Source organism: Balaenoptera physalus (genome assembly GCF_965194825.1).
Source record: "Balaenoptera physalus genome assembly, chromosome: 7".
NCBI classification, from domain to species: domain Eukaryota; kingdom Metazoa; phylum Chordata; class Mammalia; order Artiodactyla; family Balaenopteridae; genus Balaenoptera; species Balaenoptera physalus.
In genome coordinates, this window is record NC_138886.1 from 73,733,398 (window position 1) to 73,748,741 (window position 15,344).

The 15,344-nt window shown below is 37.2% G+C and overlaps 1 long non-coding RNA gene across 2 annotated transcripts in view; it reads right to left on the reverse strand.

Moving 5' to 3' along the window:
• Positions 1-570: 570 nt before the first annotated feature.
• The window catches only part of LOC309664781, a 630,188-nt gene continuing 615,414 nt past the window's right edge, over positions 571-15,344 (reverse strand). The window contains exons 3-4 of one of the 2 annotated variants that reach the window (XR_014266039.1): positions 5,237-5,330; positions 571-3,418 (exon numbers count right to left, since the gene is read on the reverse strand). This is a non-coding gene — a long non-coding RNA (uncharacterized lncRNA). Of the gene's footprint in view, positions 5,331-15,344 lie in introns of both variants that reach the window. The other variant, XR_014266040.1, reaches the window with a different exon arrangement.

Here is a 15,344-nt window from a genome sequence, read left to right on the forward strand (position 1 = left end):
CTTGTTTCTAGTTGTGGCCTTTTCTTTTCTGCCTAGAGAAGTTCCTTTAGCATTTGTTGCAAAGCTGAACTGGTGGTGCTGAATTCTCTTAGCTTTTCCTTTTCTGTAAAGCTTTTGATTTCTCTGTTGAATCTGAATGAGAGCCTTGCTGGGTAGAGTATTTTTGGTTGTAGGTTCTTCTCTTTCATCACTTTAAAAATATTTTGTGCCACTCCCTTCTGGTCTGCAGAGTTTCTGCTGAGAAATCAGCTGATAATCTTATGGGAGTTCCCTTGTACATTATTTGTTGCTTTACCCTTGTTGGTTTTAACATTTTTCCTTTATCTTTAATTTTTGTCACTTTGATTACTCTGTGTCTCAGCATGTTCTTCCCTGGGTTTATCCCTCCTGGGACTCTGCACTTCCTGGACCTGGGTGACTGTTTCCTTTCCCATGTTAGGGAAGTTTTCAGCTATTATCTCTTCCAGTATTTACTCAGGTCCTTTCTCTCTCTCTTCTCCTTCTGGGACCCCTATAATGTAAATGTTGGTGCATTTAATGTTGTCCCAGAGGTCTCTCTTATACTGTCAGAGGTCTCTTATACTGTCCTCATTTCTTTTCATTCTTTTTTCTTTGTTCTGTTCCACAGCAGTGATTTCCATCATTCTGTCTTCCAGCTCCCTTATCCATACTTCTGCCTCAGTTATTCTGCTGTCGACTCCTTCTAGTGTATTTTTCATTTCAGTTATTATATTGTTCATCTATGTTTGTTCTTTAGTTCTTCTAGGTCTTTCTTCATTAAACATTTCTTATATCTTCTCAATCTGTGCCTCCATCCTTTTTCTGAGATCTTGGATCTTCTTTGCTATCATTACTCTGAATTCGTTCTCAGGTAGATTGCCTATCTATCTCCACTTCACTTAGTTGTTCTTCTGGGGTTTTATCTTATTTCTTCATCTGGGACATATTCCTTTGCCATCTCATTTTTCCTACATTTCTGTGATTGTGGTTTCCTTTCTGCAGGCTGCAGGGTTATAGCTCTTCTTGCTTCTGCTGTCTGGCCCCTAGTGGATGACGCTGTCTAAGAGGCTTGTGCAGGCTTCCTAGTGGGAGGACTGGTACCTGCCCATTGGTGGGTGGAGCTGTGTCTTATCCCTCTCGTGGGCAGGGCCGGGTCAGGGGGTGTGTTTATTATTGGGCAGCTGTTTATTTAGGAAGACTTTAAGCAGCCTGTATGCTGATGGGTGGGGCTGTGTTCCCACCCTGTTGGTTGTTTGGCCTGAGGTGTCCCAGCACTGGAGCCTACAGTCTGTTGGGTGGGGCCAGGTCTTGGGGAGAAAATGGCGGCCTCCAGGAAGGCCTATGCCAATGAGTACTCCCCAGAACTACCACTGCCAGTGTCTTTGTCCCCACCGTGAGCCACAACTGACCCCCGCCTCTGCAGGAGACCTCCAATATTAGCAGGTAGGTCTGGCCGAGTGTCTTATGAGAGCACTGCTACTTTCTGTGGGTCCTGGTGCGCACGAGACCTTGTATGCGCTCTCCAAGAGTGGAGTTTCTGTTTCCCCCAGTCCTGTGGAATTCCTGAAATCAAACTCCACTGGCCTTCAAACCCTGCTGGCCTTCAAATGCTCCAGGGGCTCCTCCTCCTGTTGCCAGAACCCCAGGCTGGGGAGTCTGACATGGGGCTTAGAACTTTCACTCCTGTGGGAGAACTTCTGTGGTATAATTAGTTTTTAGTTTGTGGGTGGCCCACCCGCAGGTATTGCGCCCCTCCTGCTGTATCTATCTTTGTGTGTGTCTTCTTCTTTGTCTTTGAATGTAGGGTATCTTTATTGGTAGGTTCCAGCACTTTTTTGTCGATGGTTGTTCAGCAGTTAGTTGTGATTTTGGTATTTTCGTAAGAAGAGATGAGTTCACGTCCTCTACTCTACTCCACCATCTTGTCTCCTCTGTCCAAACTATACACTTCTAAATAACCCATGGGTCAAATAGGAATTCATACAAGGAATTTTAAAATAATTTTAAGTGATTGAGAATAAAAATACAACATCAAAAGTTACAGAATGCAGCTAAAGAAGTACTTAGCAAGAAATTTATAGCTTTTAATCTTTATATGAGAAAAGAAAAAAGATCTAAGTTTTCACTATAAAAGCTCCAATAGAGCAAAGAAACCCAAAATGGTAAAAGAAAATAATAAAGAGCAGAAACCAACAAAATAGAAAACAAAAGTCATAGCCAGCATAATGCTATTACCATATACCCACAAAGACATTATAAAACAAAAGAAAATCACAAACCAAAATTCCTCAGGCATGTCAGTGCAAAATTCCTTAACAACAACATATTAGCAATGAAGACATTAAGATCACATAATAAAAGGAGATTTGAATGCCAAGAATACATGTAGCTAAGGAATAGATGGTGATTTAAAGTAACTCCATTGTCCTCTTTTCTAATGGATCCTGGGCCAGTGGAGAGTATCTCTGGTAGAAAGGTTGATGTGTTTCCACAAGCTATTAAGCTAGTGATTGTGAAAAATGAAATATTGGATATATTCTTAATGGGAGGCATTTAATGTGGGAAATTGGAAACTAGAAATTTTGAGGTTCTAGAGGAAAGCCTAGAGGAGAATCAGGGAAATTGTGATAGGGTTTGTTGTAAGGTCATAATTAAATAAAAATTCTGCTAGATTTTCTTCTAGTGGGTCCAGCCTTGCTTACCTGAAGTCAGATAGTCAAGAAACTAAATTTGAAGCTTTCTTATGGACAGGATATATGTTTTAACCAAAGCACACAGACTAGCATGAGGTAAGCATTTAAATAGATACATAGTAAACAGAAGAACATCACTGATATTTGCTTGAATTTTTCCCACATTATGACTTTCAGGAACCTGAGCATATGAAAGAATGTAACCTAAAGTGGATATTTCAAAGTACAGATCTTCATCAACTTAAGAAGGGGTTACAATGAACCCATCCTAAGTTAAAAATATCAGAAGTCAAAAATGCAGTTAATACACCTAGCCCAGCAAACATCGCAGCTTAGCTTAGCCTATCTTAAACATGCTCAGAACACTTACATTAGCCTACATGGGGTAAAAATCACCTAACACACACAGCCTATTTTATCCTAGTGTTAAATAGATCATGGACTTTATTGAATACTATACTATACTGAAAGTTAAAAACAGAATGGTCGTGCTGGTACAGAATGGCTGTAAGTGTGTTAGTAAGTTCAGCCTCGTAATCTTGTTGCTGCTACTGCCCAGCATCACAAAGAGTATCATACCGGATATCATTAGTCTGGGAAAAGATCAAAATTCCAAATTTGAAGTACAGTTTCTGCTGAATGAGTATCACTTTTGCACTAAGGTAGAAAAAAATCATAAGTCAAACCATCATCAGTCAGGGGCCATCTGTACTGGTGAAATTTATCTGAAAAGAAGAAGAGAGTAAATTAATACCAATAGGGAGTTTGGAATTGTACATTAAGTCCACATTTCTTTAAAATTTCAGGTTTTGTTTTAAGAGAACTTTCTGTCAGTATATAAAGAGTAATGTTTTGATTTTATTTACAAGTTAAATTATTTAACTCTCTCCCTGCCAAATCTTCACGTAAAGTGCAGTTTTAAGATTGTGTGCCATTTTTATCTGTGGTATAGGATACCTCCTGCTACTCTACCATGTGCTTCTAGGAGTGTTTATACATTGTTTGAGAAACATCTGACAAAGTATCAATATTTTAGGAAAGCAGAATAAAAGGAGAATATTAAAATTAGGGCTCTGCAATGGTATAACAAGCTGCTATGAGAATAAAGACCATGTGTTTTAGTACTTTTTCATCCACAGTGTAAGACACATGAGTTCTCAGTATGTGCACCTAATTGGAAGATGACTAATTGTTGTGTTTTTTTTTTTTTTTTTACCAGTTCTTCTCCTAACCCTTGTCCCAGTAGCTCACTGACATTTTGTGCAAAGTTCACTTTAAGGTTAAACCTTCCCTTCAACACAGCCTTTCAATTTAAATGTTTTCTAAACTCACTAAACAAAAATGTTTAAACAGCAGGTACATATTTGGAAATGAAGGTGCTATTTACAGCATGTACATATGACATGAAATATACCCACTTTAAGGAAGAGAACACTGAAACAATGTTTTACTGTACTTTTAACTTTTTATTATAGTAAAATGTATAGTTCTTCGAGTAAATTATTGTGAGAATACAGATATTTCCATAAAACTCCACTGTAGTTTATTCATATTTATACAATTATAATAAATCTTTTCCAACTCAGCTATAATAACCTGATTGAGGCAAAAACTGAATTGCAGAAGAATGGCATCTGCAGCGTTGCCACAATTTTACTGCAACGTGTATAAGCAAAGTGTAATGATGCAGTAAAAATAAACTTAAAGAATTATGAGCCAGGTTTACAGATTAAGACATTAATTCTTTCAATATCTGAGCAGTCAGTGGTAGTGTTAGTTATCTATGGCAATTCCTTACCATGGATTTACTAACGCCTAAACGTTTAGATTTCATTAAAGCCTATCCAGTGGGCAGGAATGCTGGACTAATTATTTAATACCCAACAGCAGGGCCTTTTTACGTTGTTAACAGGGTGTATTTGCAGTGCCCAGAAGGCTTGGGGTTATCACTCCAGAAAAGCTTGTTTCAACCTCCTGATTTCATTTGGTTCTCCTAAGGCCTCACTGGACCCCTGCGATTACCTTTTTCACAGCGTTTATCCCACTTTGTTGTAATTTCCTTCTTAGAAGCCTGACTCCTCCACCAGCCTGAGTTCAAGTCTGCCGTGCTCCTTTTGGTGTCACTCCCACAGTGCCAGCACATTAGGAAATGTGATCCATAAGGACAGAGCCAGCATTACGTCCATGGAACAAGTATATATTTGTTCTCGTAGATACATCACCAGGGAGATTTTGGTGTTTGTGTGCAATGTTTTTAGACAGCTTTGGTCAGTTCACCTCGCCTAGGACCATATCTCCTTCTCCTAGGGCTGCTTTCTGTCCTCCAGCCCCATTCCCCACCCCAAGCCCCGCTGAAGGAATAAACCCCTGGTAGAAAGAAGTCAACAGGAGAGAGAGGGATTATTTGCCCAGATTTTTAAGACTGATTTTTTAATCCCTGTATTAGCCAGAGTTCTCCAGAGAAACAGAACCAATTTCTCATCTATCTCTATCTATCTATCATTTATCTATTGAGAGAGGTTTATTATAAAAAATTGGCTCACGTGATTATGAAGACTGAGAAGTCCTGTGATCTGCCATCTGCAAGCTGGAGACCCAGGAGAGCTGATGGTGTAATTCCTGTCCAAGTTTGAAGGCCTGAGAAGCAGGAGAGGTGATAGTGTCAATTTCAGTCCAAGGGCAAGAGAAGATAAAATGAGATGTCCCATCTCAAGCAGGCAGGCAGGAATGGGACACGTCCTCCCTTATTCACTTTGCTGTCCACTTTACTGTGTTCACCAGTTCAAATGCTGATCTCATCCAGAAATGGCCTCTCAGACACACCTGTACATAATGTTTAATCTGGGCATTCTGTGACCCAGTATGTTGACATATTAAAAAAACCAACATAGTCCCACCTTGAGATCATACGTATTCCTGCCCCTGGGTTCAATCAAACATTTCCTCTTTTTAATGATTTGCCTGTTTGGCTTAATCAAAACTGGTTTTATTACAAGTCATGAAATATTTTAACTAACATACCATAACTTACGACTTTTAGTTTGAAGTGTCAGCAATGAATCAGCTGTATTTTTCAATCAAATGGTTTTTCCTCATTCTTCTGTGTTGCTACTAGGTCATAGAGTAAGTGGGTTTATCATGGGCACTATTATAGCACAGTTAAATCTCAATCTGCAAAAAAGGGAGGTTGGGTGGGAGTCTCTGTTTAGTACCTTTCTTTCTTAATCTTTTTGTTATTTAAATTAAAATCACCTGTTTAAATAGCCAAACTTAACTTCAAGCCATAAAACAGGCACTCCTCAGAGTAGGAGCTTTAAAAAAATTACCTTCCTTTAGAGACAAGTTGGTATCTTAGCACTGAGCTTGTTTCAACGATTACGGTGAGGTCCCAAACCACATCTTAGGGAGCCCATTTTACTGCTGACTTCTCTGATTTGGGGGCGTACCCAGCAAAAAAAGCAAATGGTGATATCCGATGTTTCGGAAATAAACTTAGGCGTTCACACGTAAATTCTACCCCTCACTAACTCCTAGGCTTGCTTTGATACCCTCACTCAGGATATTTCTTTATAAGTAGTTTACTGCTCATTCTGGTGTTTATGCTTTGTGATGACCTTTGCAGTGTGGCAAGAGGAAGGTTTTATGTCCATGCTCTCTTGTGATCATTTTGTCATAAACAAACAGCCTGGCATAATCAAAGAAAACTTAATGAATTGACAGCAGAGAGAAGGAATATGGGATTTGTGTTTTTTCATGATTTCACAGTTTATTTACGTAGACTCTCTTAAAGTTTTAGCCACCTTAGATGCATAGAGTACACGCAACTCATGTTATAAGTGAGGAAACTGAGGCCCAGAGCTCAACCCAAGATTAAAACTTGGTTAAAATCTATCACTGAACAGGTTGTAGAGGTCCTGATTTCCTGTCTAGTAATCTTTCTGCCTCACTGTGCTTATTTTTGGTATACCAATTAGGCAAAACAACAATTTATTTATTAATAGGGAAAAATACTGTGGTAGTATCCTTCCTAAAACAACCTATAAGTGACCCTAGTCGTTTAAAACAGCAAGCAGAACCTGAGCCCTGACCCAAGACATCTAATTTCAGGCAAAACTAGCACACTGCCTCTGACACTAACCAACCTGACTCCATTGGACATTTATGCACCCATTCAAAACAATAACAACAACAACAATAATAAACCCTAAATACCCTTATCAGTACAAATAACCTGCCGTCAAGTGACATAAGATTCTTTTCTAGCAGTTCTCATCAAATTAATTCCTATCTATCTATCTACTGTAAATTAAAAAATTCAAAGCAGCAGTCTGACTAAAAACATGAAATATTCCAAGGTATTTCCAAACCCAGTCTACTTCTTATAATATTTAGTGCGTATCTTGTTTTGGGACTATTTTTGCCTTGAGTGTCAAGGAAAGAGATTTCTATTTGAATAGTCAAGACATGAAGAAAATGTAAATTGTCCACGTAGGAGGATGTTGTTATTGTTATTATTTGGAGTGACTTCACAAAGTAGACTAAAAGAGTTTGGGTATGGGTATGGCTGAAGCTTCCTAGGCTTTCTATTCTGGCCACTATTCTCCCACTGTTTTCAATCCATAGCTATGTGGCTATGGAATATCATTATTTACAACATATGCACATATAAGTCTTCTGGAGCTAGACCCATTTAGAAATGGGAAGGTTATGCACAGAGAGTCCAGGGTCTGAGAGGCAGATGGTCCAGATCAAGTTCTAGCTCTGCCACCTTATCCATCCGATGAACTTGGGCAGTAAGACTTTAAAGCTTGACTAGGCACTATGTAAAATTCACAGTTGTGAAAATCAAATGAAATTGTCATGAAGGCACTTTATAAAAAGTAAAAATCACTAAACAAATGTCAGGTATAGGCCCCAGGAAACTTAACTGAGATCAACATGAGTAAATCTTTACTTTCACAGCAAAAAAGATCATTAAGATACTTCTTTTAAGTTCTATTTAATAAGACAAAATGCCAAGAGGGAAAAAAAAAATTTGGAGAGTCTGCTTAATAACAGACCATGATTAATCACTTTAATAAATGGGTTGATGTTGGCTATGCTACTGATCATCAAACCAATTTCAGTAATTCCATCAATGCAATAAAGATATTTCATCCAAATTTTCTGAGCCAGTGGTTGGCTTAGATTCAGATATGGAAATTTCTGCTTGTGTTTTTAAAATAAATTGTGTCTTGTGGCAGTAAAAGAAAAAAGATATCCTCAATTTTAATTATTACAGTGGTTTTCTAATGGTTCTCAGATGCAGAATTTTTGTCCAAAGGAAACCTTAGTAGGAAGTGTCCTATATGTAGCAGTACATTTGTTTCAGTTGATGTTGGAAGGCTCCCCACAAACCCCACCCAAGCTCCAATCTGCCCTCTTTGCTCTAGAAACACCTGAGGAATAGCCACATGATGCTCTTAGGAGCACAGTTTGAAAACCATTCGTTTATTGAAAACAAAGTACTTTGAAGTAATTTGAAATAAAGTTTAATCATGATGCAGTCTCACAACAATGCCAAATGTTACCTTTGGCACAATGAGATCTTGGATATATCTGTTGATTGACTAGCTCCATGGGTTCATATAAGCAAGCAATACAAATTATATTTTCTTTTCTCGAAGTTCTCATTGATTAGCATTAGCTTCTAAAAATTCTGACCTCAGTGATATTGGATATTTTTTAGTGGTACTGGCTACTTCTCACAATACACTTAGGGACTGACCAGATATCATGCTTATTAGTTTTTTGGTACAGCTTCCATTTACAATCAGTTTTCATTCACTTTGATAATTTGCCTAATGAAAATGCTGTACATTTTATAAAGATATATTCTCCCTACTTTATACACACAAAAAACTCTTGGTTTGAAATACTCCCTGGATGGAATTACAGAACAAAAATTTATATTTGAGCATATGTTTCAGAAACATTTTGACCCTATAGCTATTTAAAACTGGGAAATATTCCTAGCACTCTGATTTGATCCAACAAAATTGAAATCATGAGAATAAAGGGTAAACTCCTATTTCCACAGACTTTCATGCTTACAAGAAACAAAAAAAAGAGAGTGAGAACTTTAAGTGAATTACAACCACTGAGAGAGAATTATGAAGTTGCCCATAAAACTTTTCCTTATCAATTGCTTCTGGATAGAGCCTGATCTAGGCAGAATATGAAAGGAACCCTCTTTCTTCAGATGGTAGGATGTCCTTCTGAATCCAGGTTTTTCAGTAAGCCTTTGTGATCCTTATTCCCAGGAATTCATCAACCCGAGAAAGAACAGAGAAAATCATCAAGTGTTATCATGCAAGTTTCCTTATTTTTCCATATCCATCTGAGCTTATTGGAACCTCTTAATTGATGAATGAGGACTTTATCAAGCCTGGCAGGAGTCGTTATGTTTCTGATTTTCCTTGAAATGTATCTGTCACGCAGCTCAAAATTGAATAGCCAGTTTGGGGCCTAACTAGAGATATGGCACTGACTTAAGACACTCTGAAGGGGATGAATGATTAATGCAGTTTATAGACAGGATAGCGCTGCTTCTGTCTCACATGCTTTTTGTATGTAATCTCCAGTGGTTCAAGTTCAGATGGATCTAATGAAAAAGGACTAGATGTTTTCCACCTTCCCTTCAGAGCATGCTGTACGATTTATCCACTGACAAAATGTGCTAATGAAATGTCACCTTGGACAGCTTGCTAAAGGATTGATGGGCTGAAAGTTTTGCACTTTAACTTTTGCAGGAAAAATGAATAAGTCCTCCAAACTCTGTATGATATAGAGATCTATTATGGTTTTCTAACTCAGGAAGTAGCTATGCCACTGATGGAATAGTGGATAGAGAAAAACACTGATGGGACAAAGTTTATAAATAAGGAAATTGAGGATGTGTGGCTGTATTATACCTCCATTCTAAATTATTGTCAAGTTACATGATTTTATGAAGGCACTTCCTTCTATATACCTTATACAATTGTTTTCAATCTATTAGTATATCAATGAGAAATAAAACCATCAGCCTCTGTAGACAGTTATCCTATTTCTTTATTTGTTCTTTGTCCCTTCATTACCAGAATCCCAACTATAAAACCTATCCTGAGAATGGTTTTAAACCTTTTAATTCCTTCCACTCATAAAAACTTCATAATCTGTGAGCAATGACCACTGGAGACCGTTAAAGAGAATTGAAAATGGCAGACAAAAAAGTCAGTCAGGATGTGGAAGAAAATAAAACTGTACATAATCAGAGAGACTGCTGATAGCAGTAAGAGAGCAAAATATACAAAGTGGACCAGCACTGAAATAATAAAATCAAAGAAAGATGCAAGTGAAAATTAAGCAAAAAAATGGGATGCAGAAAATAACTGAGTTATAAGCTATGTACATCTACACTGACCAAAATAAATAAAAATAAATAACCACACAGTGACTCAATATACACACACACACACACACACACACACACACAAACACAAACATACACACACAGAAGCTTAAAGTGTATAGGCCTATGGAAAGTAAGTTAATGCCTCATTTTATCTAGAATGGTGAATGGAAGAGAAAAGAAGGATATTTTTTTACTCCTTAGTCCAAGGAGAAAATCTGGTAGACTCTACCAAGGCAAGAAAATTATCTGTGATCTACTTTTTAAGTTCCATAATTGTTAACATGAGAATGAGAGTATTATTAGGGTAATGCTAGCTGCTACAATAATTAAGTCCCCAAATTTCAGAGGCTTAATAGAATAGAAATTAGTTTTCCACATAGTATCAAACTTAAAACAGTGGGGAGTTAACATTATCCTCTGCTAAGATTGAGAGATCTTGATTCTTTCTATTTGGGGGCTTCACTATTTTTAATATATAGTTCTCTCAAGGTTGTTTGTTTAATGTATAACTTCCAAGGAAAAGTAACCTGAGAGTCAGCGTATGAGGTGTTTATAAGGCAAACCCAGTAGAGAGCCACTACTCGGTAGACTATATGACTAATCCTAACTACAAGAGATTGGAAAATGTGGACTAGGTGAATGTCTGGAAAAAGGAGGAAACAAGACAAATAATCTGATAGCAGTTCCTTTCACTTTTGTTGGAAAAATCAAAGAATATAGTGCCTATATAATAAGCTCATTATCTCATAAGCATTTCCTTTTAATTTTACCTGTCCCTCTAATATTAAATGCCTCATAAGTATAATACTTCATTATTATTATTTGGTTCTAATTAGGATAGCTATTTTTGTAACCATTGTTGGGAGTGGGGGAAGACACAGCAAAAGGACAATTTACTTAATAAAATCGAAAACAAATAGATTATGCCCTTTTGATTATAAAATCACTGAAAAGGGAGGAGTTCTGAACTCACTGACCTTCATGGTCCTTTTGGAACTGAAAATATGTTTGTCCTTGATTTGTTAATATTCTGCCATATTTAATTCTCTCTTTTTTTTTTTTTTTTTTTTTTTTTTTTTTTTTTTTTAGTTTCATTGGTTTTTTTTTTTTTTTTTTTTTTTTTTTTTTAACATCTTTATTGAAGTATAATTGCCTTACAATGGTGTGTTAGCTTCTGCTTTATAACAAAGTGAATCAGTTATACATATACAATATGTTCCCATTTCTCTTCCCTCTTGCATCTCCCTCCCTCCCACCCTCCCCATCCCATCCCTCTAGATGGTCACAAAGCACCGAGCTGATCTCCCTGTGCTATGCGGCTGCTTCCCACTAGTTATCTATTTTACATTTGGTAGTGTATATATGTCCATGACACTCTCTTACCCTGTCACATCTCACCCCACCCCCTCCCCATATCCTCAAGTCCATTCTCTAGTAGGTCTGTGTCTTTATTCCCGTCTTGCCACTAGGTTCTTCATGGCCTTTTTTTTTTTTTTTTTCCCCTTAGATTCCGTATATATGTGTTAGCATACTGTATTTGTTTTTCTCTTTCTGACTTACTTCACTCTGTATGACAGACTCTAACTCCATCCACCTCATTACAAATACCTCCATTTCATTTCTTTTTATGGCTGAGTAATATTCCATTGTATATATGTGCCACATCTTCTTTATCCATTCATCTGTCGATGGACATTTAGATTGCTTCCATGTCCTGGCTATTGTAAATAGAGCTGCAATGAACATTTTGGTACATGACTCTTTTTGACCTATGGTTTTCTCAGGGTATATGCCCAGTAGTGGGATTGCTGGGTCGTATGGTAGTTCTATTTGTAGTTTTTTAAGGAACCTCCATACTGTTCTCCATAGTGGCTGTATCAATTTACATTCCCACCAACAGTGCAAGAGTGTTCCCTTTCCTCCACACCCTCTCCAGCATTTATTGTTTCTAGATTTTTTGATGATGGCCATTCTGACCGGTGTGAGATGATATCTCATTGTAGTTTTGATTTGCATTTCTCTAATGATTAATGATGTTGAGCATTCTTTCATGTGTCTGTAGGCCATCTGTATATCTTCTTTGGAGAAATGTCTATTGAGGTCTTCGGCCCATTTTTGGATTGGGTTGTTCGTTTTTTTGTTATTGAGCTGCATGAGCTGCTTGTAAATCTTGGAGATTAATCCTTTGTCAGTTGCTTCATTTGCAAATATTTTCTCCCATTCTGATGGTTGTCTTTTGGTCTTGTTTATGGTTTCCTTTGCTGTGCAAAAGCTTTTAAGTTTCATTAGGTCCCATTTGTTTATTTGTGTTCTTATTTCCATTTCTCTGGGAGCTGGGTCAAAAAGAATCTTGCTGTGATGTATGTCATAGAGTGTTCTGCCTATGTTTTCCTCTAAGAGTTTGATAGTGTCTGCCCTTACACTTAGGTCTTTAATCCATTTTGAGTTTATTTTTGTGCATGGTGTCAGGGAGTGTTCTATTTTCATACTTTTACATGTACCTGTCCAATTTTCCCAGCACCACTTATTGAAGAGGCTGTCTTTTCTCCACTGTATATGCTTGCCTCCTTTATCAAAAATAAGGTGCCCATATGTGTGTGGGTTTATCTCTGGGCTTTCTATCCTGTTCCATTGATCTATATTTCTGTTTTTGTGCCAGTACCAAACTGTCTTGATTACTGAAGCTTTGTAATATAGTCTGAAGTCAGGGAGCCTGATTCCCCCAGCTCCATTTTTCGTTCTCAAGATTGCTTTGGCTATTCGGGGTCTTTTGTGTTTCCATACAAATTGTGAAATTTTTTGTTCTAGTTCTGTGAAAAATGCCAGTGGTAGTTTGATAGGGATTGCATTGAATCTGTAGATTGCTTTGGGTAGTAGAGTCATTTTCACAATGTTGATTCTTCCAATCCAGGAACATGGTATATCTCTCCATCTATTTGTATCATCTTTAATTTCTTTCATCAGTGTCTTATAATTTTCTGCATACAGGTCTTTTGTCTCCTTAGGTAGGTTTATTCCTAGATATTTTATTCTTTTTGTTGCAATGGTAAATGGGAGTGTTTTCTTAATTTCACTTTCAGATTTTTCGTCATTAGTGTATAGAAATGCAAGAGATTTCTGTGCATTAATTTTGTATCCTGCTACTTTACCAAATTCATTGATTAGCTCTAGGAGTTTTCTGGTAGCATCTTTAGGATTCTCTATGTATAGTATCATGTCATCTGCAAATAGTGACAGCTTTACTTCTTCTTTTCCGATTTGGATTCCTTTTATTTCTTTGTCTTCTCTGATTGCTGTGGCTAACACTTCCAAAACTATGTTGAATAATAGTGGTGAGAGTGGGCAACCTTGTCTTGTTCCTGATCTTAGTGGAAATGGTTTCAGTTTTTCACCATTGAGGACAATGTTGGCTGTGGGTTTGTCATATATGGCCTTTATTATGTTGAGGAAAGTTCCCTCTATGCCTACTTTCTGCAGGGCTTTTATCATAAATGGGTGTTGAATTTTGTCGAAAGCTTTCTCTGCATCTATTGAGATGATCATATGGTTTTTCTCCTTCAGTTTGTTAATATGATGTATCACATTGATTGATTTGCGTATATTGAAGAATCCTTGCATTCCTGGGATAAACCCCACTTGATCATGGTGTATGATCCTTTTAATGTGCTGTTGGATTCTGTTTGCTAGTATTTTGTTGAGGATTTTTGCATCTATGTTCATCAGTGATATTGGTCTGTAGTTTTCTTTCTTTGTGACATCTTTGTCTGGTTTTGGTATCAGGGTGATGGTGGCCTCGTAGAATGAGTTTGGGAGTGTTCCTCCCTCTGCAATATTTTGGAAGAGTTTGAGAAGGATAGGTGTTAGCTCTTCTCTAAATGTTTGATAGAATTCACCTGTGAAGCCATCTGGTCCTGGGCTTTTGTTTGTTGGAAGGTTTTTAATCACAGTTTCAATTTCAGTGCTTGTGATTGGTCTGTTCATATTTTCTATTTCTTCCTGGTTCAGTCTCGGCAGTTTGTGCCTTTCTAAGAATCTGTCCATTTCTTCCAGGTTGTCCATTTTATTGGCATAGAGTTGCTTGTAGTAATCTCTCATGATCTTTTGTATTTCTGCAGTGTCAGTGGTTACTTCTCCTTTTTCATTTCTAATTCTATTGATCTGAGTCTTCTCCCTTTTTCTCTTGATGAGTCTGGCTAATGGTTTATCAATTTTGTTTATCTTCTCAAAGAACCAGCTTTTAGTTTCATTGATTTTTGCTATTGTTTCCTTCATTTCTTTTTCATTTATTTCTGACCTGATCTTTATAATTTCTTTCCTTCTGCTGGCTTTGGGGTTTTTTTGTTCTTCTTTCTCTAATTGCTTTAGGTGCAAGGTTAGGTTGTTTATTCGAGATGTTTCCTGTTTCTTGAGGTAGGCTTGTATTGCTATAAACTTCCCTCTTAGCACTGCTTTTGCTGCGTCCCATAGGTTTTGGGTCGTCGTATCTCCATTGTCATTTGTTTCTAGGTATTTTTTGATTTCCCCTTTGATTTCTTCAGTGATCACTTCGTTATTAAGTAATGTATTGTGTAGCCTCCATGTGTTTGTATTTTTTACAGGTCTTTTCCTGTAATTGATATCTAGTCTCATAGCGTTGTGGTCGGAAAAGATACTTGATACTATTTCAATTTTCTTAAATTTACCAAGGCTTGATTTGTGACCCAAGATATGATCTATCCTGGAGAATGTTCCATGAGCACTTGAGAAAAATGTGTATTCTGTTGTTTTTGGATGGAATGTCCTATAAATATCAATTAAGTCTATCTTGTTTAATGTATCATTTAAAGCTTGTGTTTCCTTATTTATTTTCATTTTGGATGATCTGTCCATTGGTGAGAGTGGGGTGTTAAAGTCCCCTACTATGATTGTGTTGCTGTCGATGTCCCCTTTTATGGCTGTTAGTATTTGCCTTATGTATTGAGGTGCTCCTATGTTGGGTGCATAAATATTTACAATTGTTATACCTTCCTCTTGTATCGATCCCTTGATCATTATATAGTGTCCTTCTTTGTCTCTTGTAATAGTCTTTATTTTAAAGTCTATTTTGTCTGATATGAGAATTGCTACTCCAGCTTTCTTTTGATTTCCATTTGCATGGAATATCTTTTTCCATCCCCTCACTTTCAGTCTATATGTGTCTCTAGGTCTGAAGTGGGTCTCTTGTAGACAGCATATAT